Raw genomic sequence first — 26,639 nt, 5'->3', positions numbered from 1 at the left:
TCATCACGTGGGCACTCTGCATCACCTGGGTGTGAGCGTTCCCTACGTCATCTTTTTTTTTGCACGAACGGGAAGGAAGGCGTTGGCGGGGGTCTTTCTGTGTATGTTGGGGATTTGTAATGTGCATCGGTTGAGATTTACTTGAAGTACAGGTGTATTCAGTTCTTTTGGGGTTTTCTCATGCAGATGTGCGATTTGCCCCGGGGAGATGTGTTGTATGGAGTGGGGCTGGACACAGCGCGTTCCTCCCTCCCCAATGGGACTTCCACTGCACCATTGAACAGTACAACGAACAGTTAGTTATCCTCCCCGCTGGAGGGGGGAGGTGGTTGGAGGATTTGGTATGTGCAGCAGATGGGGAATGTGACTTATACAGACAGACGCATTTGAATTTCCAGCATAACAGTTCAGTTATTTATTTCTCCTGCATGGGGGCCGATTTGACATTTCCCAGGGAGGGGATTGTTCATTTGCCCCTTTTCATAAGCCTGGAAGGGTTTTTCTGCTGGTGGAATGGTATGCAGGTGACAGGTGTCATGGATGACAAGTATGACATGGCAGCAATGACAGTAGCAGGAATGAGGAGACTGAAACAAGGATGTGAGGTGGAAAAACTTTGGCCACAAGCTTTGAGTACCAGCCATGGTGCAAAAGAAAACCAACCATAACATCCTCCATAAAGAAGGGAAGGCAGGTAGGGCTGCGAGGGAGACGAGAAGGAGGGGGACAGTTTTTGAAAGGGACCTTCAAGGCCCAACGGACCCAGATCACGACAGAGGTGCTGGGGTGCTCCCGAAACCCATCTGGGGAGACTACAGAAGCCGAAGCCCACCGCCTCAAATGAGGATAGAAATGCCAACTAATCAATTTGTACTAACAATTTCCGCCCTCCGCATACATCTCTCAAACTCCAAACCAAACACAACCACAAACCTACAGCACAACAAACCGCACAAACGTCACTACATTGCAACAACAAAACAAAAACACACATAGACTCGCACAACAGTACACGACGACTACTGGTAGCAAACACCCCAGGCCCAGCCAACGGACCCACCGGGCTGAGGCCGCCAACAGCACATCACTGCTCTCTCGCCAGGGGACCACTCCGGTGGTGATAGTGCGCGGTACAAATGTCCTTTAACATTAACATAAAGAGAATAACAATATATTTTGGGGACAGAGGGATCAGGTGAGCGGGGGGCCCTACTCCCAAGTAGGGCCCACTCGAGGCTGATCCTCGCTGCCCTTCATATGAATGCTTGTGACATTTGTTGGAGCCAGTGTGTGAGCTGTGTATTGTTCATAACATGCTTGTCTTTTGCAGCAGGTTCTCCCTGCTTTCTCTTGTCTTTTCCATGTGAGGTGGGGAGGTATGCGCTTATGTGCCTTTCATTTGCGTCCAACCTGACCAGGTTTAGCACTTGCGCCCTCGCCTGCTCACAGGGTGATTTTCACTGATCTTATGGCTCTTATTTTCTCTGAAAAAAACAACCCCCCCCCCCTCTGTGATTCCTTGCGCTTGATACTCCTCGGCGTGAGTTCTTTGAGCCATTTGAGTTTTTGGTCATGTGTTTTGTAGTTTTCCATGGAGGCGTTTTAGCCTTTTGGTGTAACCTTTGGAGATGAATTTGGCATTTTCTACTCACATGATCCACTTGAGTTTTTGAAGCCCCCATGCTCTGTTGTGGCATAGTTATTTCTTCAGGGGTGGGTTCTAGGAGTCTTACTAGGGTCTTCCCTGCTCCTGATCCACTTGTGCTATGAGGCCCCCTCTGCACTTTTGATTGCTTATTTTCCAGCCAGGGTGGGTTCAAGAGCCTTAGTAGGATTTTTCCCTGCTCCCAAACCACTTGTGTTGTGAGACCCCCTCGGTGCTTGTGTTGTGCTATTTCGCCGCTGGGGGTGGGTTCTAAGAGCTTTACTGGGAACTTCCCCTGCTCATGATCCACTTGCGGTAAGACCCCCCTGTGCATGTGTGGAGGTGGGTTCTTGAGGCTTACTAGTACAGTCTTCTGCTCAAGATCATTACTCCTTTTGTGTTTTGTAAGACCCCTAGAGCGCTACCTTGTATTGATTTTTATCTGGAGAGGGTTCCTGGAGCCTTACTAAAGATCCTTCCGGCTCGTCACTTATGTTTTGAATGAAAAAACCCCCGTAGGCGCTTTACTTGTTTAGTTTCCCTCTAGGCAGGGTTCTTAGAGCCTAACTGATTTTCTCTCTGCTCCTGACCCACTCTTTTCAGGTCACCTCTGAGGTTATATTGCTCTTTTATACTAGGCGGTGGCTTCAGTGCGCCTGGCTCTTACATGACTGTGTATTTCTAAAGAAAAATTAAATAAAAAACCCAATTGGTGTGTTTTAAAGCCCTTCCTGGCGTTAGGTGTTTTAGCCTCCCCTTGTGTTTGTGTACGTTCTAGAATCTACCTGGCCCCTGCTGGCGGGTTTCTTTGAAGCTATTAGCAGGGTAGGAGGGAGGTATTTTTTCTTTGTGCAGCCATCCTTGCTGCTGTCGCCGTCAGATGGAGGGGGAAAGAATGAGGGGTGCTACCTTGCCCCCGCAAGATAAAGGCATAATTTTGCCTGGGGGCAAGCGGGCCCGGCCCCTCTTTGATCTTCAAAGGTTCCCACTCCGCATCCGCCCGGATGGGAAGGGGGACCCTTGATGCAAGGTGACAGAGGGCAGGGACTACCTGTTGTCACCTGCCCCCGTCTCCTCGCTTTCCTGTAGTGGCGTCCTGCAGTCTGGATCCCCTTTGTCTTGGGGACCTAGCTGCCCGCCCCACCATGTGCATGCTAAGTAGGGCAGCACCTATGACATGACAGTAATGGCAGTAATGACAGTAGCAGGAATGAGGAGACTGAAACAAGGATGTGAGGTTGAAAAACTTTGGCCACAAGCTTTATTTTAGTGCCAGCCATAACATCCTCATAAAGAGAATTACAATAATATATTTTGGGGACAGAGGGATCAGGTGAGGCCTGCTCAAGGCTGATCCCACTGCCACCCTGAGGGGATGCTGACTGGCGGCCCCAGGACCCCCCAAAATAGGAGACCTAACTTATGGACAGCCCCTGACAGCCCGGCTCCAGAAAATGTTTCTGGTGAAGATGTCCATGCCTTCAATGGACAGGTGGACCCCGTCACTGCAGAACATGGCCTGGTTGTGCACGGAGATCCCATGTTTAATGTATTAGGGGCCTGAAAAATAGGCAGAAATTGGCCACTGCTTTATTCAATTTGCGCCTAGATATTTACATGGCTTTGTTGCACTCTGTGCCATGCCACTGCTGGCGTGGGATGATTTCTGACATCATCACCTCTGTTCGAAATCTTAGGGGGTCATTCCGAGGTTGGAGGTAAGGGATAAACTATGCCGGTAAAGGATTACTGGCATCGTTTACCGCTCCGGGCCATTACGACCCACCAACCCGCTATTAGCGGCACCTTAATTAACGGTGCTTCTAATACCGGCATGGGCGCGGGCACGCGACACTTCATGCCGGCAATACCGGCATGGCGTAAACAGGAGGACATCACAAATCAGGCGGATATGCAAATAACGGCCTACTGAAGCCCGAAAAGTACCTTACCGGCATGGAGTAAATACCGGCATCGCGGACCACCCGTAAACAGACATGTGCAGTGTTCCCAACTGCCACAGGTGCGGACAATCAGCACAGGTGGAGGCAATATAGACTGGGCCAGCACAAAAGGAGCACACCCCACCCCTTCCCACCCACAGTCACACATCAAAATGATTCCAATACTACTAGCAATGGTGGGGTTGAAGAACATGATTGCAGTGGAACTGCTGCTGCAACAACAACAGCAGGCAGCACAGAGGAGACGCAGGAGGAGAAGGAGGGTGAGGCCGGCTCAGCATGCACCACCAGTGCAGCCAGTGTTACCACGCAGGCAGCCCCCAATCCCTCGCATCCGAGCCAGTCCATTCAACCTAACCCCCGAGCAGATCCACACCCTGTACCGTCTGGGCCGGGACACCATCACCACCATTGTGGACATGATACATGACGACATCGTCAGCCTGATTGAAATACGCACCGCCATCCCACCTCTACTGAAGGTAGTGTCCGTGATCCACTTCCTGGCCACAGGCACCTACCAGCACACATTGGGGCACATGCATGGCATATCACAACCATTATTCTCACGTATGCTGAACCAAGTGCTTGATGCCCTCCTGAAGCACACAGGCGACCACATTTTCCTACCACGGACAGCCCAGGAGATCTCCAACACTAAAGTTGGTTTCCATTCACTGGCCGGCATCCCTGGCTGCATTGGCACCATCGACTGCACCCATGTCGAATTGGTGGTCCCACATGCCATAGAGGCAGTGTACCGCAACTGTAAGTTATACCACTCCATCGACGTGCAAATGGTATCTGACCCAAACAAGATAATCACACATTGGTGTGCACGATTTCCAGGATCAACCCATGATTCAATGGTCATGCGGAACTCCACGATACCACGCTACTTGGAGCGACATGCAGGGCATAGATCCTGGCTACTCGGTGAGTTGCATGTCAGGCTCATGGCAATGCGATGTGGGTAGGTGATTGGGGGGTGAGATGCATACTTTACCTGGCTGAGATGGGGGGGGGGAGATGCATACTTTACCTGGCTGAGATGGGGGGGAGAGATGCATGCTTTACCTGGCTGAGAGTACCTGAGAGGATGGACCATGCTCATACCCCAGACTTGACCCGACACCTGACCACAAAATGCAAGACGTAAACTGCCCTACCATGAAAATGATGCAGTGCAACAACCATTCCATAGCCATCAACATGTACACCGCACATAATCAGACCGTAGCCCCCAGAACACAATGCAGCGACAAGCAATTAGGATGGCCATTGCACAGCACCAAATACCATCATCAAAAAGGACAGGTCTCCATTACTGCGTACAAAGGAGCCACATGAGGGCAAAATACATGAACACACCCCTACACACCCCTACACCAACACAGAGGTCCACCAAAACAGCATGTCACCACGTTGACCGGATGAAAGCATACAAATCACTGCACATCACCCATATCATGGGGACAACCAGCGTGGACTACCACAGTGCATGAGCACTCACAAGGAATTGGGCCCCCCTGCCCGCACTAGACAATGGCACGCACACCTGTCTATAAGAGGAATATTCACATAGCAGTCACATCATGTGTCTTTATTCATGCATGGATCTGTGGGTGCAAACAGGATATAAATGCATTCTATGGTGTCATTGATACAGGTCCCATATGATGTGAGGACTTACACATAATCATTGTTGCCCACATGCAGGTGATGCAGGCTATCCCTTGAAGAGGTGGCTCCTTACCCCAGTCCAGAACCTGGAGAACAGGCGCGAGGAGGACTACAATTGTGCGCATACATGTACCCGTGTGGTGGTTGAGCAGACATTTGGCCTCTTGAAGGCACGGTTTCGCTACCTCAGCAGGTCTGGTGGGGCACTCCTGTACGGCCATGAGAAGGTGGGCAAGATCGTCATGGCATGTGTCATGCTACACAATATGTGCATCAGACGGAATGTGCCTCTGCCCCCTGACGCTGAACTGCAACCACCTGACGATGAGGGTGGAGATGGGGCTGCACTTCAGGGAGGCAGCGATGCACAGGAGGGACGTGCCATGCGTCAGACTCTGATTGACCAATGTTTCTAGCACACATGGATGGGGAGTGTGACATGGAGGTGGAACTCTGGGCACTGGGTGTGTCAGGGACATGGACATTGTAGACTGTTCACCAATAAAGCACACGTACACAATAAGCAATGTCTGCATATGTGAATTCAGATTTCACAAAAGGTGTATTCAGAATATGTAACATATCAAGTGCACAAGCCCTCCACCCCACACACCTGCTCCCCCCTCAAATCCCCCAAACACCCTATCCCCCCTCCACCTCCCCCCTCAACTTTCCCACACACCCTCCCCCCCTCAACTCCCCCACACACCCTCTCCCCCTCCCCCCTAAACTTCCCCACACATGGTGTGCACTGGCATGCACCATAAGTCTACATGAAACCAGAATGCCTGGCTGAACCTACAGCCCTTCTCCTCTTCCGGCAGGAGGTGGACCCCTGTCCGACCTGCGCAGGTTCCGGCCAGACCTACGCAGGGGGCTGGACTTAGTGGAGCTGTCATTGGAGGATGTCCCAGGTTGTTCTGCCACCTGTGCCGGACGCATGGCCTCCATTGCTGCCACCATTTGGATGAGGACCTGCCTCACTGCTGCCAATTCACTGCATATGTCTTTTGAGGTGGTCTCAATTGCAGATTTGAGGGATGAAGCACATTCCCTTATCTCATCCCTTGGCCGGCCACATTCCATGATGTGCTGTGTCAACAGCCCTGTCAGCCCCTCCTGCCGCTTCTGGATTGCCCTGATCCCCTCTTGGCTGTTCAGGACACTGGTGGATGTATGAGGTGCTACCGACATGGTTGGTTCCTCATGCACGGTTGGCGTGGGGCTGAAACTACCGGGCCATGACTCCCCAGGAGACAGCTCATGGCTGTTGCTGTTGTGTATGCTGGATGGGGAGAGGTGTGGTGAATGTGGGGAGCCTGTAGCGGTGGTTGTGCCATGTGGCAGAACATCTGCCTCGTCATCGGACACGGCTGCTGTGGCAGCTGTCTCCCCCACAGTACTGCTGGCAGCCGATACAGTGCCTTCAGCCACTGGCTGCTGTGTGTTGGTGGCTGGTGTGGGTGCTGTGGTGGGGGCCGTAGTGCACATTGGTGCTGTGAGTTCTCGGGTTGTTTTGCCCTTCCACGGTAATCCAGGTTGCCCTCTTCCCCTTGATGTAGAGAGGCGGTTGTCACCCTCCATGCCCCTGCCTTCTTGTGCGGTGTTGCAGCATCCTCCCTGGGGTCCTGGTCATCGCTGTCTGATGGCGTGCCTGTGGGACCAAGAGAGGGAGAGGATTAGTGATGGGTCTACATGCATCAGGCATGCATTTGGGTGGCTGCATTGATATGGAATGGCAGTTGATTGGCATTGGGGTAGTGACATATGGGTTGCTTGGCTTTTGGGTGGGTGATGCAGGGATGCGTCTGGGATGAGACATATATGGGGTGCATCATGCATGTGGACAAGATGGTGCTGTGCGCTGCCTGTAGGCAGTCTTGCAAATGTGTGTCTGGTGGACCCTGCTTTCCATCATTGCACTGTCAGTTCAGGGTAACATCATCGTTTTGGTCTTTGCAGTGTTACATTTGGGACACTTATCTGCATCAGCCGATGACGGGGCTCTTCTCTCCATGTCCCCCCACTCCCTCAATAGCCTCCATCCCAATGGTGCTTGCACAGATCTCCTCCCAGGGTTGCATCTTTTGGGGGTGTCCGCACCTCCACCTGTTGCCATCACCTGTTTGCGGTTGGCTGAGAGGATGTTCCGCACACGTAAGTGCAGGTCGTCCCAGCGCTTCCGGATATCTTTAGGAGTGCGGGGGGTGGTGCCAACGGCACTCACTTTCTGCGCCACCTCCGCCCATATCTCCTTCTTCCACTGCACTGCAGGTCGAGACATGCTGGTGGAGAAGACGACATCCGCATGTTCTTGCAGCATCTCGGCCAGCATGTTCAACTCCTCTGGTGAGAAGCGCTCCTTGCGCAAGCGCTCTGCACTTTTTTTTAGTGCCTTGGGCATTGTGATATGCTGCAGATAGTGGTAGAGGTGTGGTGGTGAGATGGCTCCTGGTTACAGAGGATGGCAATGGGTTGTGTTTTTAAAGATGGCCGCCGTGCTCTTTCCCGTTCCTGTGCGATGACGCTACTTCCGGTTCCGCTTATTAGCGGTGACCGCTAATAGCGGTCACTGCTAATGCCGATGGCTTGGATGGCAGTGGAGCGATCTGTGCTTTGCGCAATGCCGGTAAGGGCGATTTTTCGCCCTTTTACGGCAGGGCGGAAAGGTCGTTACCAGCATGGCGCAAAGCTTGTGCCCGCGTACTTGTAATCACCCTCTAATAGTGGCCTTGTGGCAACACGAACACTGTATTTGCTCCATGCCGGTAAGGGCCGTACCTTACCTCCTAACTCGTAATGAGGGCCTTAATATGTGAGCCAAGGATCTGAGCGAGGTGCATATTTTGGTCAAGAGGAGCTTCCTGCCCAGTTTAGGCAAGTCATTGCCTCCGAGGTGGATGATGAGGTAATCAGGGGGAGGGAAGCATGCCCCCAGTAGGCCGGCCACTTTGTAGTGGAGGACCCCCCAGTGCATGCCTGGCTTGCCCCACCAGTAAGTGATGATGTCCTGAAAATGCATATCGACCTGGGTTTCTTCCAGCCATCTGCTGGCCCTGGTGATAAATGAGGGGCCCATGAGCCATGCCGTTTTTCGAGGGAGGTTGCCTGTGAGCACCCAAGGGGGTGGAGGGGTGGCAGAAGACTGTTAGATAAAGTCTTATCTAATATAACTTTTATAAATCCCCGATTTCCAGCCCCCTAGCTCTGTTGTGGCTTTTTCCTGCAAGCCCTCCATCTAGGCTGAAGTGGCTGCTCCTATTCTACAGGAGTGGGACCCCAATTCGGAGGAGGTTCCATCTTATTGCAATTATGGTCTTTTTGAGAACTGACCTCAATTGAAATCTACTGAGTGCGGACCCATTTTTATTTATTTATTTTTTCTCATTTTTTAAGGCGTTTTAACCTTTGTCTAACCACTTTTGTGTTTAAATCAGCATTTTCTTCGCTCATGAACCGCTTGTGTTTGAACCCCCTATGTGCTCTTATTGCGGTGTTTCTCCTAGGGGGTGGGTTCTTTGACCCTTAATTGCATTTTCCTCTGCTCATGTCCACTTGTGTCTGAACCCCTTATGTGCTCTTATTGCTTTGTTTCTCCTCGGGGTAGGTTCTGTGAGCCTGGGTTTTAATAACTGAATTCTCTTTCCCTTAACCAGTTTAAAGCCATTCATGGCCTTTGCGTTTGATATGAACCTCCCCTACTTGTTTTTGCCCTGGTGGCGGGTGCGGGCATGGGTTCTCATAGGGGAGCCTTGTCTGGAGGGATGGAGGGGTCTGTCATGCTTTGTTCCCAGGATGGCCCCAACCTCCCCTGAACTGCTGTCCTCTTTGCTCCTGCCTGTGGGTTTTGTGCCCTGGAGGTGGAGACTAAACACGGGACTGAGCGTCAGTGGCTGTGTTGTCTTTGCCTGCAATGGGGCGTCCAATTATCACAATGTTGTGTTTCAGACTAATGTTTGTAATTTCTCTCAACACCTTCAATACCAAAGAGCAAGATGCAGCACCCTTGTACAACACATGTACCACTGCCCTGTTGTCTGATCATGGGACCAGCACTGTATTACTCAGTAGGTCCCCCCACCCCCACAAGAAGAGTGCCAGCCAATGGGGAATATCTCTAGCAGGGTGATGTGGCCGGCGCACCACTTGTTATCCAAGTGTATCCCCAAGCCTTCGCTTCCTGCCGCATATGTGAACCTGGCCCTTTTCCCAGCATCATTTATGGGCTTGCGCCATATAAATTTACCCTTGAAGTTGCTAAGGAATGACTCCCATATGGCTAGGTCTTGTACTATCTCTTTGCCCAGTCTGATGTGGTGGCGTGGCTTGGTTACCCACATCATCTTTAGTTTCATGGTTCTGTGAAAAAAACCCTGCCCTGGGGCATGATTCTGGTAGCCAAATTGAGCTTCCTGATGAGAGATTCCATTTCCCGCAGGATCTCCCTATCCCTGCCTGTCATCAATATTATTGCTTTTAGTAGGTGGTCTATTTTTCTTTGGGTATGCAGCATTCCCCCTTGTAAGAATAATCTCAATCCCGGGAATGAAATGGTGGTGGTAGGCCCTACCGTCTTTTCCGGTACCAGTGGAACCCCTAAGACCTGCATGGTTTCGCTACATTTTTGGGATAGATGAGCTGCATAATGAGGACCCTGCAGGGCCAGGTAATGCGCCATTCATGCTCTGGGCATGGCTTGCTGGAGTGTCCATTGCAAGATTGAACTGAACTGCTCGGACTAGGCGCATGCAATGGCGCAGCCCATGGGGAGGCATTTGTCAAAATAGAATTTGTTCTCAAAGTGGAAACACAGCCACTGGTAGGAGCTCTCATCTACGGGCAGCAGCCTAAATGGTGATTTAATGTCAGCTTTTGCCATAAGAACGTGGCTACCTGGAAGACTAAATCGACTGCATCTTGTACACAGCTGTAGGAAACAGCTGCCTCTGTGACAGGGATGCCCTCATTGAAGGAGCACCCAAGAGGGTAGGATAGGTGGTGGGTCATCCTGAACTCCCCCTGTTCCTTTTTGGCACAAGGCCCGGGGGGTCAGGTATGGGGGGAGGCATAGAAACTCTGTGAAAGGTAGGAGGAGGAAGGATCCCTCTATCCTGCCCTGTTTTAGTTCTTTTCCAATTTTCTCTCTGATTATGGGGGCAAAGGAGGAGGCAGAGTTTAGGTTTTTGTGGATGGTGTGTGATCCATTTCCCCTGAATAGGATCTGAAAAAACCCTCTTTAAATCCCTGACCCAAAAATTCTCTAGCCGCTGGATTGGGGTAGCTTTCTATCATTTGCAGAGTTTGTCTGCTTTTATTGGTGAGGCCCCTATTTTAACTCTAGTGGATGTATTTTGGCATCAATGACTTTTGGGCTGGGCCTGGAGGGAGCGCGTTTGGTGCAGTTACCGCTGCTGTGTCCTCCACTACATGTACTGCATTGGTGTTTGGCATTTTCTTCTTTCATGATCCTCTTGTGTTTTGTAACCCCCCTTACGTGCTTATGTTGGATTGTATTTCCTCGGGGTGGGTTCTTTGGGCCTTACTAGGATTTTCCCTGCTTCTGATCCACTTGTGTTTTGAAACCCCCCTAAGCGCATTTATTGGATTGTTTTACAACCGGGGTGGGTTCATAGAGCCTTACTAGGAATCTTTTCCTGATCATGAACCACTTGTGCTTTGAAACCCCCTAAGCGCTTTTTTTGGGTGGTTTTATCCTCGGGGTGGGTTCAATAGGTTATTTGAATGCACGAATATCAATTAATTGCTTTCAAATCTTTTTCTTAATTTTGCGCTCAATGTGCCATGCAATAGTCTTTTTAAAACTTCTATTCACATTTTTGCCGGCTGTGCGCCTCCCATATTTGGTCATTAATGGGCCTAGTCATTCAACATTGTTATTATGACCAACCCATGCTTTAAGGTGCCCCTGGTCATCCTCGCTCCTTGAATCAGACTCAGTGTCCGAGCTGTCACTCTCGCTGCTGGAGCTGCTTGAGTCCTCCCTGTGCCTTTTCTGCTGGCTCATCTCCGCCGTCGTCTTCTTCCTCATGTGCTTCTTCATTGTTTGTGTTGAAGCTGGTTGGTGCAAGTTCAGCCATTTTTTCTTGCACCAGGTCCATGCCATGGACTGCTTCGGCCACCTTGGCCCACTCCAGGAGCAGCGTCTCCTTCAGTTAGAGTGTGTCAGTCATCCTTTCTCTCGGTTGCTGGGGGCGCTTATGGGCTTCTTTGTGAGACCTGCCCGCCTTTTGCCGTTCTGTTGTCGGGTAGATGGGTGGCTGCCGGCAAAGGGACTCTTTGTGCTGTGTATTGTCTTCTTTACACAGATTTTATTGTGCAGGCTCAATCAACTCGGCCTGTGGGTGTGCTGGGAGGGCTGGGGCGCTGACAGACGTTAGGCCAGTGTCCCTTGTGGTGTAAAAATGTTCACGCAAGCAAGGTGCCAGAAAGCTGCTTGCCCTATGTCTTTTAGTTTCTTGCTTGCAACAATTCGGGATGTTCATGTACCGCTTCTTCGCCTGGACACTGTGGTGCCTTCCGGCACAATACAGCTCCTACTGATGAAGATGCTGGGAGGTTATAGCCGCTGGACTTCTGCCCAACTAAACCACGTGTGCAGGCTTACAGTAAAACCCCCCCTTTGTGTGCCTCATTCAGCTTGCTGTGCTCCAGCAAGCTCACTATCCCCAGTGTTAAAGGTAGCATTGGGCCATGATACGATGTACAGCTTGTTTTTCCCTTCAGGTACTTGGGCTGCTCGATATTTCCCCTTTATTGTTGCTCCGTGTCATCCTGCTTCCACGAACGAGCGCTCCGGTAATTAATGTGTAAGCCCGTGTGGGTGCTGCACTGTACTGAGCCGCCACTGCATCTGTATGTACTTTCTTGGGTTACCTGCCCTAACCTGTGCCCGGCGGACGTGTCCTGCACCGTGTCGTCCTGCTTCCACAGTGCGCGCACTGAAGGAAAACCAGCGCTGTCACTACAGTTGTGTGTTTTTAATCTTGTTTGCCCTCAGCGCATCTTCCATGCAGGCCGATGCCTGTATGATGGGGCTGGTTGCTGGGTGGCTTTTGTCGCTGTGCACGGGCAGGCATATATTTTTTATTGCGCATTTATGATGCGCGTATTCATCTCGGAGAAGCGACAGGTATATCTAATGATGATAATGATATTTTATTTCTATCTTGCTCATACACAGTTGTTTCAGAGCACGACAAGGCAAGGGAGGGGAACAGGGGAGAACAAAACACTGATGGTTTGTTTTTCCTATTTTGATTTTAGTTGCGCCAACAAGGATCTTTGTGTTTCTTCTTGGTGGTATCCCCCTCCTCGGCTCCCCCACCCCCAAACAGAAGTGGTTTATGGCCGTGCCGCACACGCCGAGGGAATTTCAGGGCAGATTTGGCTGCCAGCGGCAAGTCGGATTGTACGCCATCTTCACTCTTATCCAGTGGTGGAAATGGAAACTATTTGGCGGGGGATCCCACAGGGGCCAGGGTGGGGGCAGAGTTGAGGGGGGCCGGAGCTGGCAGTTGACCTCCGATCAAAGGAAATGTTTAAAACGGTGCAATTTCTTTTATGCTGCTTATATTCTAAACCGTATATCAATTCCACTTTAAACCACTTCCATGGCACTGGTGATGTTACTTCACTAGGTGGACAATAGTTTTGACCATTGTTGCTGAGTAAATATCCTTTAAAAGGCACAATTTGCATCCCATTTCATTAAAAAAAAAAAAACTCCCCCATGGGTACTATTCAAACAGGATCAGAAAAGGAATGAATTGCCATTTACAACTATGGGCCACTTTTTCATTGGTGCCCAAGACAATTTTATGGGGCGCAGTCCGACCCGCACATGTACAGAGGAGCAAACCGTACCAGCCATCTGTGCACCTAAACTACCAGCAGTGATGTTAATCTACACTGTGATCTGAGCTCATGCAGAGGAGTAGTTTAAGCAGACTGTGAAATAACATTAAGAAGAGCAATTACTCTAGCTAATGGTGAATGAGCAGATAATCTGTGGGGAAATCCTGGTTTAAACCGAGGCATTGTCCTGCAACCTCATTCTTAAAACCTGCTGATTTCTGTTCGCCATAAGTAACGTTTTCTGAACCACACCCGGCACAGCTCCTGCAGCTCCCCTCTGAAAGCAGTTGGGTAGCTGCATCGTGTGGGATAGTTTCAATGTTAATAGGGGTATTTATTTATGCAATGTTTGTCGGATACAGGTATGGGGTGTGTGATCCAGGAAAGGGAGAAAAGAGAAAATCCTTTTTTTTTTTTTTGCCTCACATGCTCGGTCAGTGCAACCTGATGGGGGCGCGGGAAATAAATGCAGCCTGGACGTGCGCTTTCCTGCATTTGGATCACGTGTCCACGCTGCGTTGTTGCTTCCTGCTGGTGCCACCAGCATCTTATTGCCTGGTAAGGGATGTCGCTTCTCGGCTCAGACCGCCACACCACAGTTGGAGGGAGTGCCGGGAAGCAAGCGTTTCAGGCCTTTGTCGGGCCCTCTGCTTCCCTCTCCCCCTTTGGACCCACAAAGACTAACGCTTGGAGAAAGCTGAGCAGGGGGGCCGGATCACCACAATGCTGGTTCCCCCTGCGCCCCTCTGTGCCTCCAGCTTGCTTCGCCATGGAGGGGGGAGAAGCGGCGACGGGAGTACGCATTGCCAGTGTTGTATGATATCCAGCTCCCCTACAGCACATTGCTGGGCTCTCCAGCAATTTGCCATGGGGAGCCAAATATCATACAACACCGGTCCCCCTGCTTTGGCTGTCCCTCTGCCCCGTCACCCCTCTGGTCCATAGGACGGTGCTGGCTGGGTTCGAGATCCGGCATCAGATGTCTGGCAGGATCTCGGGACCCGGCCTGCCCGGCCATGACCAGGCTTTACCGAGCCCCCAGCTTTGCAGAGGGAAGCTGGGCGCTTGGTGACCTAATCTAAGCAGTGCTCCTTTCCCCAGCCGTCACTCGCGCATTTCCTGGCTCTGTTTGATCATCCCGTTAGTTTTTTCTGTCCTGAAAGGGACACCACGGAAATTAATGGGCCATGAACATCAATGTGGCGGGGAGGGGGTGGTCACTGTTGAAAGCAGGTATTCTACATGCAGGACACATAATTGTTCAAATGTGACTTTTACACGTTCAAAAGAAAAAAGTCATTTCCAAACTCAAACGGTGCTGAAACTTGCGTTCACTAGATTTCTTTGTGATGTGTTTTATTTTTTAGTATTTTCCTGAGCACCACATCAATACTCTTTTTCATTTGTGTGCCCCTTGCTTTGTGTTTTATTACAGGTTATATTTATAAAGATGTTATGTTTACAAATAAATGCTTCCGTTGTGCTGACAGCAGTTATTAGGAAATTAAACTGGGTTCATGGCTGCCAAACGGAGGCAAAAATACCCCAACCCATCCCTTTGCCAAACACATTTTATAGCACTTCCTTTTTTTATAAGTAATTGCAAAAAGTCATTTGATTAACAAGTTTTGCATATATTTTTTGTTTTTATTGGTTTGGTTAAATTCACCCTTAAACACAGTCTCAGCAATAGTCTGTCAACCTGCTGAGCTACCCCCAGAGCCATCTACTATAGAGCAAGTCTATGCATCCCTTGATGTACTAAAATCACTGCATTACCAACAGTACTTTGGGTGCACCGCTGCCATAGAAGTGATTTAAAGTGGAATTTGTGTATATCATCCTGCTGTGGGTGCCAGGCCTTTGCCTGCATGTGGCACCATATGTTGCAGAGAAGCCAGGGGCCCTCGTGTCTGGCATGGTAGCCGCAGCAGACTGCTGCTACGTAAGCGCTGTCACCTGCTATTACTTGGTGAGTGAAGAACTACCGTGTTGTATTCTATGTAAGATAGGTAGATGGATGTTTGGAATGCCAGCAGGCTGGACTTCTCAACTGTTCTAGGCCGGGAATAGAAAGGGTAAAATATAACAAGCTGATGCTCTCTCTCTCGCTCGCTCTATTATCTTTTTGTCTCTGTGACTGAGTATGAGTCACGTTTTCAGGTATGTGCTCTGACTGCTCTCTGCCAGCTGGGGTGGACTGGCCTATATGTTTATGTTTATTTTATTTATATAGCGCTTTACGCCAAAGCGCTGTACATTATAACAACAATACAATAACAGTAGAAGCAGATACAAATATGAGTCAAACCATCAATACATCAACTAGAACAATTTGCCAGCAGTGATAAATGAGGGAAAAATGGTGTAGAGTTGAATGGAGCGGGGAAGAGGAAGTGAGATAAGGTGAAGGCGAGAGAGGGGGGGGGGAGAAGAGGGGATAAAGAGTAGACAATGAGGGATATAGAGACATGAGGAGGAGGATAAAAGACAGGTCGGGGGAGAGAAGGGCGGGGGAGGATCAGAGTATCAGGGAGGGGGGTGGAGAAGGAGAGATTTTAAGAAGAGACGAAAGGAGGAATAGGTGGGGATGGAGCAGCTAGAGAGGGGAAGGGAGTTCCATTGGAGGGGGGCAAGGAGCTGAAAGAAGCGAAAACGAGAGGAGGCACATGGGGACCGGGGAACAAGGAGAAGGAAGTGATCTGCAGATCTGAGGGAACGGGAGGGAGTATAGAATGAGATGAGAGAGGAGAGATAAGGGGGTGCAAGTTCATGGAGAGATTTAAAGACGAGACCGAGGAAGTGGATTTTGAGTTTGGAATGAAAGGAAAGCCAGCCAAGCTGTGAGAGCGAGGAGGAGATGGAGTCTTTAGGTGAGAGTAAACAGAGGGTGCGGATGGCAGAGTTGAAGAGGGATTTTAGGGGGGCAAGATGAGATGCAGGGAGTCCGAAGAGGAGAGAGGAGCAGAAGAAAAGACGAGAGAAGAGAAGGGAGGATATTAAAAGTTTAGTATTGGAAGGTTAGAGGGGAACATATTTTGCGGATATTGAAAAGGTGGTAGCGACATGCGTGGGAAGTGAGAGAGATGTGGTGGGTGAAGGAAATGGAGATTTCCCGGTTGGACCCTGAATCCTAGGTCCCTTTTGTGTGCCTCGGAGGATGTGTGCCAACTGGCAGAGTGTAGTGCTCAAATATTGGTACGGTCAATCTGGTACGTCTATAATCTCTCTTTTATTGTACTTTTTCAATTGCAGCAACACAAATTGGCTCAATCATCCCATCTTGGACAGCAGAGTCCCCAGCAACAATGGCACCATAAGAAATCCTGACATCTCTATTAGGACTTGCCGACGGTAAGAATGTCTTTTTTTTTATTTTTAAAAAATGACTATTTTGCTGTGGGTGATGATGGGGTAAGTTTAAAGGTACAGTAGGAGTCACAATCGGGGATTTCAAACCTATTTTTGAGGCTGTTCCTTTATCATGTCCAGTTTGGGGCAGTACTGAAAGTTCACGTCTCATTTCGGAGATGCATTCACAGTGCACTGTGTACTATCTCTCCTGGTTTTCCAGTGTTACGTCCTGCTTACTAGCTGATGCCCAACACCCAAGAGCTGGTTTTAACCCCTGCTCATTTTTGAAGTCTCGGGTAGACCCATGTATCCTCAATTTCGTCAGTGTGTCAACCTAACCACCTTTGTCCAGCAAGAAAAAGCACTTGACCCAGTCATGCAGGCAGTTAAGGATTTCTTTTCCCTATGTAACATTGGTTGAGTTGAAGTGCTGAAGGTTTATATCAGCCCTGTGCAATTTGCTTCCAGGTGTGGTTTTCGCCACCAATCTGTGGCCTAGTCCAGGACCACACTTCAACAAAAAATGTGAGCTAGAACTTCACGATCTGAACAGGGAGTCTTCTGAGACTTGTATCAATGTGGTGTTTTTTTTTAATCCAAGCAACATTTATGCTGAGTTTTTTTCCCCCCAAGCTGTTCACATGGTTCCGTTTGGGGACTTTTTTTTGTTGTTTTTTCCCCCAGCCCTTTCACGTGGTTCGTTTTAAATCTTATATGGTGTTTGTCAATTAAAATTTTTTTAAAGCATTTTTGAAAATTTGAAATGGTTTAAAAAAAAAATTACGTGACATAAATTAATGTGGGGGTTTGCAATGTTTTCAGAGTAGGGCTCCTTTTTTAGATGGATTGTTGGTACCAAGTGAAAATATCTTTTTCACTGTATGGATGGGGGGCCGGGTCGACTGCACAGAGCGGTCTTTCTATATCAAACTGTCATACTTGTCAAACCCCTATCACACACAAGTGCACGCAGGGGCTGACAGGCGCTGTGAGCCCCAGCAGAGTCGTCACAGGAGGCAGAGATGAGTTTTGGACTGTGTGTGTGCGCATGTGGGTAGGATGCGTGTGTTGGGTGGGGAAATTGTGGGTTCGGGGTGGTTCCCCCCTGATTGATGAGTTAATGACCGGGTGGAGAAAGAGGGGGGCAGTATGTGATTTCCGCACTTAAAAGACAATACAAAAACGGCAGGGAAAAAATCTGGCTTTTTTTGTGTTCAGGCTTTAAAATGCAGAAATAACACACAGAACTGGATAGTTTCCTAGTTCCCAAAAATGGTAGTAATCTCAAACGAAAAGCATAAGGAGAGGTGGAAACGGACACGAGAAATGCAAAAACACTATCTTTTTTGCATTTTGGGTTCACATGGATCGCAGTTGCTGACAAGTTAAGCTGCAGTGTGTGGTTTGTGGCGCTACATTAGCAAGCCTGAAGCCAACACTATTAAGGCGGCATTTGGAAACAAAACATTAGCAAAAAAGATCATGGATTTGTTTGTACGGCAGCTGCAAGGCATACACGAGCAAAAAGACACTGTTAAAACGTGGGCTCAGTATCTGCAAATGCATTGGAAGCTTCTTACCACATTATCTGGGGGGGAAAAAGCCATTTACAGATGCTGAGAGTAATCCTGTCAACAATTCTCGCTGTAAACCGGGTAATGGGGTAATGCTTAGTGACTGTGCAGCATCGAATTGCAAAAGTATCCTTATGTCTGACACCACAATTTTCTGCCACATCACTGACCTGTCCTCCTATATCAGTACAGAATTATTTTGTAAACCAATTCAGGGCAGAGCAACTGCGTCTATAGTCATTGACATTGTTAACTACTTCCTAAATTCCCACTGCCTAAAGTGGGAGGCGTGTGTTGGTATTTGCGTGGATGGTGTTCCTTCAATGTCTGGTGCTAGAACTGGGTTAAAACTATAAGTGTTGGTAGTAGCTTCACATATATTGTGGACACACTGCGTGATTCCCCCAGGAAGCTTTGCCTGTGCACAATATGGGGAATGGACTCTCAGAGGTGCTGACTTCTGTGGTAAAGATTGTGCATTTTATTAAGATGCACCGCACAAGAGCCCGCCTGCCACATTATTTGCAGAAATGGGAGCTGAACATGATGCTTTGTTTCACACGGAGGTCAGGTTGCTCTCCAGGGGGAAAGGTTTTAAATTGTCTTTAGGAACTCGGGAACAAAGTGAGACACTTTCTCCTGGGTTTAGACCAGACGAAAGAAGACCCTCTGTGTGATTCACACTGGCTTGTACTGTTAGCTTACTATGGCGACCTCTTTGAAAAGCTACATTTTCTAAACCTCTCCCTGCAAGGCACAGAAAAGAAACCACATCATTGGCTATGAACGCAAAAATGTCAGCATTCAAGAAGAAGCTGGAGCTTTGGAGGAGTAGGGTTAATGTCTGCATTCCGATGCGTTTCCATTATCAGCAGATGCTCTTGAGGAGGCAGAGTATGTTCTTTTCATGTGTTGCTGAACTAATGGAAACCATCTCAGAACCACTCTCAAAAGTACTTTCCAGAGGACAATTGTAGCATCAATGACTGAGTAGTTCAGCCGTTCCTAGCAGACGTAGGGGCCCGCCCACCTCCCAGTACACCTCCAGGAGGAACTAATCGAACTTCAAAGTGACAGGCTACTGGAGAGCCAATTCAAAAAATTGTCCTCGGGTGGATTTTGGCAAAATGCAGTTTCCTACTTTATCCAAATGCACAGTCAATGTACTGTTGACTTTCAGCTCCTTGTACCTTTTGAAAGATTGGATTTTCAACACTTGCAGCCTTAAAGACTAAATATCGGTCAAAGCTGGAAGAAAACCTGTGGTTGGCTATTGCAAAAATGTAACCCAATAGTGATGGCTGGCTGCTGAAAGGCAGGCCCACCCTTCACACTAGTTCTCCAGTATGCCACTGTCCAACTTGCAAGTGACTGCATTGATAGTAATCAAGTTGTTGTACTTAAGTATGTCCTACGTTACTGTAGGAAATAAATATCCAACACTGCTTTTAGTCACCTCCCCTGTAGCAAAAAATTCAGAATGCTGTGTTTACAAATATTTGCCTTCTAATTATTGCAAGCAATTATTTTGAAAGAATTTGTTGTTTGGCACCCACACCTCCATTTGGCACCATTGTAAACCAGATAAACATTTTGGAGTCCATGTGTATAGAGGGGCCCAAGCCAGGTACCTTTTTCTTAGGGAGGGCTCGGGGGTCAAAAAAGTTTGAAGAACAATCTTGTTATCAAAATGTTGTATTTTTTTTTTAGAAGGCAAAAAAACGAGTTGTTATCTTGCTGCCACCGCTCAGTGGGTACGAGCAAAATCATTCCAGTGCTTTACTGTGAAGGAAAGAGTGGCACGGACCCAGCGATACTCAAGATTTGACTCTTGTCTGCTTAAAAACATTGCAGTGTTGCATAGCCCCTGTGAGAATGTCTATTGTATATAGAGGGCACAGTGCTTATAATTTTCAATAAGTTGCCCGGACAGCTGCATGCCAGTGCACAGACACCCGCTAGCATAGATTTCCCTTGTGGGGATTGTTGATGTGTGGCTTGTGGGAAGCGTGTGTGACTTTCGCAGCATCTTTAATATCGCTTAATTCTGTAGCAGGGTGCCAAGTGGTAAAGTTTTGTTTGGCTGGCGTGAAGGCTGGCTAAGTTTTGACATGTGTGTCAGACTGACCTGCTGTGTGGTACGGGGTGTGCTGCACACACTGCCAGGTGTAGTCTCAAGCTGGGGATGGTTGAAACACCCTGATGAATGAGTTATTTAATTCCTCCTTCTGGTGGCACAGGGTGCTTTGGGCTTAGATTTGCTGTTGTGATTCTGCGCATGGAGAATGGTTCCAGATATTGGCCATCCAAGCTCTCATAAAGAAGGGGGAGGAAAAGACTCCTCTAACCAACAGTGGACAAATGCCCCCATCTGTTTATTTCTCTTAATAATGCTTGCAACCTGATCATAGCTTTCACTTAAGCCATTGAACACCAGCCAACAAAAAAAGTGGCATCCATTAATTGTCCAACTGAATTTGCCCTAAAGGAGAGTGTTGAAGCCCTCAACCCCCCCTCCCCTTCAAGCTGGGGAAGATTGTTGAGATTTGTGTAATGTGGAAAGTGTACAGGGCAGGTACTCTGTGAAGTTCAAGGTCAAAGTTCCCCTAAAGAGGTTCTGTAAAGCTGCCCCCCATAAAAAGCAAACTGTCTGGCATTCAAAGACCCATTTTGTATTGTAATACCTTTGAATATTATTTTTTCACTGGAAGTTATGGATGCTATACCCGTGAGGCAGAGCTTTTTACGCCATTTATCTTAAAGAACACATAGATGCCTTGTTTATCCCCGTTTACCATTGCCTTTTCTGTTCACAGCAGGGCTAGTTGTATCGTCTTTGTGTGCAGCGGACCGTGTTCTAATTCCCCCCTTGACTCATGCTCTACTCAATCTACATTTAGTTTGTTCAACACTTTGGGGAAATCGCTACATGATTTAATACTTAAATGTAAATTTCAGGGACTCCGGATTACTGCATGTTCTAATTATACTTATGTCACATTCTCTATATAGGTTGATGAGGTTCCCGGAGAGATTATATTGCCCCTTCAATGTTGTTTGTTTTTTTCCAATCACTTGACCTCAGCAGTTAATTGAAGATAGTTTGCCTGTAAACCTTATGGAATGCTTGCTAGGGATAGTGATCCCTGCCTGTAATTTAGAAAATATCTTTTTTGATCATTGTTTATGATGATCTGGGGTGAATGCTTTTTAAGTTTATTTATTTTTTCTCTAATGCTTGGACCAGTTCATTCTCGTTAGATGATGTTGAGCTTGGAGCTATTTTCTTGCTTATCTTGATTTTTCAGCAGCCTTGTGTGTGTCAGAGGACTGGCGCGGTAGCGGGAGTTTTCTGACCTGGACGTGGAAGGAGTGCTGTTAATTTTTATGCTGATCCCCACCTTGATTAAAATGGTTTCTGCCCCTGCCACAAATGCTTATATTTTCTATTAAAAAGTCACCATAATTCTTCAAGCCCCTGCACAACCTGGCATCCTTTAGGTCCCCCAGTTTGAAGGCCTCTGCCACAAGACGCCCTAGCTGTCCAGCATACAGAGGCCCCCTTTCCGTGGGTGGGGCAACTCCTTCCCAGTTCCACACAATGACTGTTCTACTGATCAGGCTGATTGCTTTCAAACTGTCGCCAAGTAGGGGATACATGTTCCTACTGACTGCCCCTCTCTGGCTTTAATGCTGTTGCTTGTCCAATGCCCCCACAATGTTCCACACAAATAGTCCATGCCTTCCTCAGATAGGTGCACCCGACCCTCTAAGTAATAGGTTATCTACATGTATCCGGCTGTGATGCATGTGTGAGAAACCATACCTCTGCAAAGTTTTACCCATTGCTTGGTTTACTTTTTTGCAGGATTTTGTTTTCACTACTATGAGTGCTGCACTAGTTCAGCTGTAGTGCATAATTTATTGTACATTAGCGATGCTTATGGGGGTTGGGGGGTACTTCTGACCCTTCTGGAGGATAGTGCCTGGCTCATATTAGCAAAGGCCTTCCTGCTAAGGTGTAATATTCACTTTTTGTTCCCTCAGTAAAGATCACTTTGGTCATGGGTTCTGTCTCTGCATGGCCTCCTATTTCCTGTACATGTTGCTGTCTGCAAGCTGGGGCTCTCTATGGTACATTTAAGAAACTGAAACAGCTGCTTGTCTTTTAAAGGACACACACAAAATGACTGCAGCATTTTAGGTACAAGAGCTCTGCAGTTAAGAAGGTATTGCCTCTCCAGAACACCCACCTCTAATTTTGCGAGCAGAAGCAACTAGTTAAAGCCACAATGGGTGGAAGTCTTGGAGGAAGCTAACCAAGCACCAAGAGACTCTTCACTCATAAATCGGGACACATCAGGCAGGAACATCCATAGCAAGCCCGCTATAAATTAATTGTTCTGGGTACAGACCTGGTACGCAAATACTTGGTGCATACTAAATTTACTCTTTTTCCTTCTCCTTTTAGACAATAACTCAAATCATGGCACTCTTTGATTCCGACAATTCTCTGTGCATTTGAAAGGATGGGGAATTTTAGCCTTTGTAATTCCTGAAGTTAATTGTAAATTGCTGATAGAGGTTATCGATGAAAGTAGAAGAGAAATACATGAAGAAAAGGATTTCAAGGGAGTTGTGCTTTTCTAGTTAGGTAAGCAATGAGTTTTTTTTTTTGTTCTTCTATTTGATGTTTGGGGGAGGAGGGTACATCTGACATCCCTATGCCGAGTCGTATCCTTTTTTCACACATACAGATGAATGCTGCACAATGCCCACCTCTCATTTACAGCATCTCTTTCCAACTCTCTAAAGTATAGATGGTCTACTGATTTCTCTTATGTTATTGGCAAAGCGCTATGGGTTGAACGCCCTCTGGGACCGTAGTCCAGGTCAGAGTATGTGTGCAGCTAGGGCAGAGAATGGATTGGTATTGAATCGCACTCTACCTCCTTAAAGTTAGGTATACAGTCTTTTAGAATGAAGTTAAACAATATCATCAGGTTATTCATCTGTAGGTAAATTTATTCCCATGAAGTCAGCCGACCCGTGTTTCGACCTTAGCCGTCTTGAAGACCTTGAAATTGAACACTTGGTATGGTGACCAGGTTTGGAAGTTCATTGTGAAAATATCTTGAAACAATTTTCTGTTAGTACTTGATAAAGGGTTGAGTCTAGAGAGACCTGTCAATGGCTGGCGCGTTGTGCTAAAAGTCTTTGGTGGTGCTTGGACATCCTGGATTGGTTCCCCAAATCGAAATGCCTAAACTATCTTTTTTGTTTCTTTTTTTTTTTTAACCTCGGATGCAATCCTGAAAATGTTGTCCACGGGTTGGGGAACCAATCTACGATGTCCAAGGTAGAGCGCGATTCGCAAATACCAATCAGTTTTCTGTCCTATTCATTCAAGGTCTTTATGCGTAGACCTTGTGGAATTGGTGAAGCAGCTCGCCACTATTTATAAATTATAGTGGTCACAGCGCACTCTCAAGTGTATGTGCCCATACACACGTTTATGTGTGCAGCTAGACTGAGTTGTGGGTAGCTGCATGGGGAGGGAGGGAAAGCGCCAAGGAGAGCAGGAATAAGCAAAAATCCAAGGGGTCGGATAGGATCGCGCTTAAGGGGAGTCACCCCAGTGTACAGCTCAGGCAAAAGGTTTGTTGTATTGATAGTCACATTATGAAGTTTCAACTTGCCTTTTTTTATACCCGCAGCCAAGAAACAGTTTTAAGACACAGGAAACATTTGATGAAATAATGAAAACCTATGAGGCTTTAAAAGAAAGGCAGAGGAGAAAAAGCAGCTACTGGTGGAATCTAGACAAAGAAGATGCAGTGAAAAAAACAAGAGAATTATATTGTAAAAGCTGATGGGTGAAAACTGACTATTCCAAAAAGTATTAATGGCTGTTCACAAAAGTTGGAAAACCAGTCTTTTGGCAGGGATGGCTATTCTTCATTCCTCCTACATTCCTTCCTCAGAGCCTGCCTCTTACCCGGGACAATTGATAGACACAGCATTAAATCGGCAGATGTCTGTGTAATGTTGCAGTTCCCAAAGATGTAGCTGTGCCACTGCTGCAAAATATTGGACTATAAAGTAACCCGTCAATTGCCTGCTACAAATGTTTTGTTGGACAGATCTAATTTGACAAGCTCAACTCTATCACCACGTCTTCTCAACAGTGTGTTCTTGTTACAGTATGACGGTCATGCCTGTTTGGACAGTGAAGTGACACCTACACGTTACCACACCTGCACAATCTTTCAGATTACGGTTTAAAAAAAAACAATGGAATTGACACATCCCCACAACCGAGTTTGGTTGCTACGTCAGCCCCTGCTACTAATCTACAATGTAATTGTAGCTCACTGAAGATGCAAGTGCTCTTGTGTGTAGAACTATTATAGTTGATCTGGTGAATTTGTAGGTTGCTGCCAACTTGTAAATGGTACATGTTTTTGTGCTATTGGATTTCTGTTGGGGGTCAGCTAATGTTTTCTTTGGTGTGGTGAATGGTCGAACTAATTGCTAGCTGCTCATAGTGATATTGGGTGAAGTGATCATCAGTCTTGTCATGCAGGTAGACCTTTAACGGATTCTGTTTAGGTCACTGAAAGTGTGTATTTTAGTGCAGTGATTTGTAATTGTGGGAGCTTATTGGGTGTGATGTCATGTTAGCTAGAGGTGAGAAATGAAATGAGGGAGTTTAGAGGTTGGTTCGTGACATTTGTAGTTTTGTATACTAAATCAGCAAACCTTAGTTAATGACATTGGAGTGCTCTAGCAAAGAAGGCCGAGATGGCAAGTAACAGCTGCAAATTCCATGTTTTCCAGTACACTATCCATAAGTCTAACCCTATAGTAATACCACCTGGCGCTTACACAGAAGGAGTCAAAACCGTTTTCCTAAATCGTTTGAAAGCACCATCCTCCTGAAGTTGTCTGCAATATCGTTCACAATTTCAAACCCATCTTAAAGTTGTCACAGGGTCATCCTGGAGTAATCCCCTACCTATCCTGAAGTTGTCATGGGGTCATCCTGGACTAATCCTCACCCATCCTTAAATTGTCATGAAGTCATCATGGAGTAATCCCCACCATCCTGAAGTTGTCATGGGGGCCATCCTAGTGTAATACAAGATCATCACTGGACGTAATCAGAACTCCTCTTGGAGTAGTTTCTGTGATAACTCTAGAGTCATCTCATTTGAATATGTCAGCCTATACACATACTTCAGGATGGTTTCAGATGATCTCCCTGAACTAGCCATGGATGACTCTAGGATGGAGTCACGTGATGACTCAAGAATGATTCCAGGAAGATCTTCCTTTTTGACTTGGGCTGCTACAGGTTCCAAATCCACAGAGTTGTTCATGAAAGGGGTTTACAGCGTTATGACGGTGCAATGATGTGGTCTACAGGTGCTGCACGAGAACGCCTTGTTTATAATGTTTACTAACTACCCACTTAAAGCACAGATATTGTCCAACACCCCAGCCAGCCGATGACCTCAAGCGGCACACAATAGCCTCTCGTAGTCTTACGTTTAGTAGTTGTATACTGTTGTGTGGTCTTTAGGCCATGTACATAACAGACAGTACTTTTAACCAAATTAACAGTACTCTAATGTTATCAACCTCTGAGCGAGTCACCCACAACACTGATGCAGCCAAGTAATCTGTGGGTTGCACACAGATTTATACAGCAGGCACATTGATCCATTGAGCTATCGCACTTGCTATAGTGCCCCAGACTTATATGGTTTCTGGGGAACTGGACTGTGTGCACACAAGGGGGGTAGAAGGGGAATAAGAGTTGCTCTTTTTGGGGGGAAATTGCAATTTTCTGTTTCTTTATTCTTAAAAATCCTTTCTGTCCAGTGGATTTAAGGGGCATAGTGCAGGTTTTTTTTCAAATGGTGTAGCTTTCCCATGCTGAACTTTCAAAGGCTGCAAGGTGTGCAGAACTTGTCCCTCTCGCCGTCGCGCGAAGAGCTGCATCAAACTCAACTCCTCCCCAGGAAATTCGGCCAGAGAACCCACCTACCTTTGCTGAAATGGACAGGTTTAAATTCCCAACACTAAGTCGCAAGAGGAGACTGTATCATTTTCTTAGGGTTGAGGAAAAGAAATGTTCTTCCAAGAGCAAAACAAAAGAGCGTAGGAAAAATATCTATACGTGGAGGGTTTTCCTGTTGGTGGCAGTGCTCCCTTTCCGGTACGAGGTGCTTCCTTTCTGTGTTTCACTGGGCTTGTCACTTTTTCTCGTTCTGCTCAGGGTTGGGCTCGCTGTGTGCGTGTGTCTGTGTGTACTCGGCAGCCAATGGATCCTGAGAAGGGCTTGGCCTGCAGGTCTAGCGGTTGCCACAGCGACAATGTGAGCTGGGAGTCTCCTTGCACTTGGGACAGGACGTAAGCAGCGAGGCGGCAGGTCTTTTACGTCTTACCCCCTCACTTCTCTTACCAGGGGCATCCCATCGCTGCGCCTCCCCAGTCCAACACCCCATTACGTTCATCACATTCATACACCCCCCCCTT

The 26,639-nt window shown here is 47.6% G+C and overlaps 1 long non-coding RNA gene across 1 annotated transcript; it reads left to right on the top strand.

The window, feature by feature from the left end:
* Window positions 1-28: 28 nt before the first annotated feature.
* LOC138521360 (uncharacterized) lies at window positions 29-26,061 on the top strand. The gene is made up of 4 exons (XR_011283025.1): window positions 29-101; window positions 16,423-16,521; window positions 22,567-22,749; window positions 23,813-26,061. It is a non-coding gene; the product is annotated as an uncharacterized lncRNA (long non-coding RNA).
* Window positions 26,062-26,639: the final 578 nt, after the last annotated feature.

This window comes from Ambystoma mexicanum, chromosome 13 (assembly GCF_040938575.1).
Source record: "Ambystoma mexicanum isolate Mex_15411 chromosome 13, UKY_AmexF1_1, whole genome shotgun sequence".
NCBI lineage: Eukaryota > Metazoa > Chordata > Amphibia > Caudata > Ambystomatidae > Ambystoma > Ambystoma mexicanum.
This window is presented reverse-complemented; position numbering and strand designations above follow the sequence as displayed.